Source organism: Palaemon carinicauda, chromosome 30 (genome assembly GCF_036898095.1).
Source record: "Palaemon carinicauda isolate YSFRI2023 chromosome 30, ASM3689809v2, whole genome shotgun sequence".
NCBI classification, from domain to species: domain Eukaryota; kingdom Metazoa; phylum Arthropoda; class Malacostraca; order Decapoda; family Palaemonidae; genus Palaemon; species Palaemon carinicauda.
In genome coordinates, this window is record NC_090754.1 from 83,832,948 (window position 1) to 83,835,831 (window position 2,884).

Consider the following 2,884-nt stretch of genomic DNA (forward strand, 5'->3'; position numbering starts at 1 on the left):
ACACTCGAGCACACTATTCTAATCTCGTTTCTATTCCTCTTGTGTTGTTAAAGTTTTCATAGTTTATATAGGAAATATTTAAATGTCATTGTTCTTAAAACATATTTTTACTTGTTTCCTTTCCTCACTGGGCTATTTTCCCTGTTGGGGCCACAGGGTTTATAGCATCTTGCTTTTCCAACTAGGGTTGTAGCTTAGCAAGTAATAATAATAATAATAAAAGGGGAATAATACAAAACCCTCTATATCGTTTAAGATTTTGGAGATTTATCACCGCTCGGTGGAAGGTGATTGAAATTAACCTGATTTATTAGGCGGATTGACTGATAGATTGATTGATTTGAAGTTTTCTGGCCTCCTGACATCTAAGGTCATTGACGCCGATATCGTTTATTGTAAATAAAGAGTAAAACAATATTCAATTAAATCATAAAATTAAAAGGAAATGTGTTCTTGTAGGATGAAATACTGATTTCGATAATATCTTATGAAGGAAATGGTTTGTTATATGAATGGGTATACAGTGTGTGATCAAGAAATTAAAGTATGGATATATATATATATATATATATACACATATATACAGTATATATATATACACACACATATATCAGAACCTGGTTTGTATTGAACATGAGAAATTGAAGAGTGGAAAATGATTTCAAAATCTGCTTTGTAATACAGAATTTATATTTAAAAGGATTGTATTGGACATGAACAATTGAAAAGTGGAAAAGGATTTCAAACCCCGTTTTGTATTGAACATGAGAAATAAGATAATGGGAATTCATTACAAACCTGCTTTGAAATGATTACAGTGAACTTAGAAATATTTTCCTTTTACAAAAAAAAAAAAAAAAAAAAAAAAAAAAAAAAAAAAAAAAAAACGATCAATCAATCTCTTGGTTAAAAGGCCACGAACAATGGCCACCATATAAGAATTCAATCGACGAAACAAATAATGATAATTATTTCTGAAGAGAATAAATTTGGATGTAATTATCATCGTCCTTCTCAATTAATTTTGAAACCAGAGTAAAATATTGTTTAAAACACTGAGACATATATTTATAATAATTCATTTATCATGTATAATAAATGACATTGCGAAGTGGTAATGCATACCACAAAAACTATCGATCATTTGTAAATGTCATGTATATCCACACACACACACAAGCATATATATATATATATATATATATACATATATATATAGACGCATACATACATACATACATATATTTATATGTTTGTATGTATTTACATAATTATATATTCAGGCATAAATACTCTCTCTCTCTCTCTCTCTCTCTCTCTCTCTCTCTCTATATATATATATATATATGTATATATATATATATATATATACATACATATATACACACATATATACTGTATATATATATATATATATATACATACACAAATATATATGAAAGGAGAATTGAGCTAGCAGCATTATCTGTTCTGTTTCTTTACAGGAAAATAGGCGGCAATATCTTTCAGAAACCTGTCATCTGAATTTGAAAACACCAGGATATATCACGATAAGATGAAAAAAAAATCTTTAACCGAGACGCTTTTTTATGTAAAATAAACTTTGTATAATCAAACTTATTAGTTGATTTTATTCAATTTTATTTAAACAGAAAAAATACCAGGATATAAGTTTTTCATAATGAGATTATGAAATGTAAAATGTCAGTTTCTCTAAAAGGAAAAGTATTGAATGACATAATCCTCACAGTATTAACTTATGCCTTAGAAACTTGGAGCCTTACTAAAGACTTGGAACATAAGGTAGTTACAACTGAAAGATGAGATTATGAAAAGTAAAATGTCGCTTTCTCTAAAAGAAAAGTATTTAATGAGATGGTCTTACCAGTATTAACGTATGCATCAGAAACTTGGGGCCTTACTATAGCCTTAGAACATAAGCTAGTAACAACTAGAGATGAGATGATGAAAAGTAGAATGTCACTTTCTCTAAAAAGAAAAGTGTTTAATGAGATAATATTACCAGTATTAACTTATGCATCAGAAACTTGGAGCCTCACTAATCCTTAGAACATAAATTAATTACAACTCAAATAGCTATGAGAAGAATAATGATTGGAATAACACTAAAACATAAAAATAGCAACATAGATACGAAAGCAAACTAAAGTAAAGGATATTCTAACAACACGTGAGAAAAAGACATGGACATGGGCAGAACATGATAATGAGAATAACAGGAAACAGATGAACATTAAGAAAAAGAGAATGTGTCCCCACAGATTGTAAAAGAGGCAGGGGAAGGAAGAGAAGAAGAAGGATCGATGACGATGGGAATAACACAAAGAGGAAATATTATTGATCGGTATAATGAATAAATCACAAAGAAAACAAAACGCCCGAGCAATAAGGAAATGGAACAGAGAGAAAATGGGGTGAGAGTTATCTTCGAAAAAAAAAAAAAGGCCTTTGGAAATAAGATTACGTTCGGGGAATCCATTTAGCCAATGACACATCTATTTTCCCACGACATAGGGAGTCTTCTTCTTCTTCTTCTTCTTCTTCTTCTTCTTCTTCTTCTTTGCCATTCAAGAGACGAGATATGCAGGGAACGTACACACTGGGTCACAAACATACTTTCTTTGGCTAATCGCGTCATTGAGCAGACTGTAATAATATTAGAAAGAGCAGTGTGTGAAGCAGTCTATTTTATAGCACTTAAATATATGCATATTTTGTATATTTTCATACATAAGGATATATAGGCCTCATGTACATATGTATACATTCACAATATACATACTGTTTGTATACATAAATTCATATATACATACATACATATATATATATATATATATATATATATTATTGTAATAATAATATA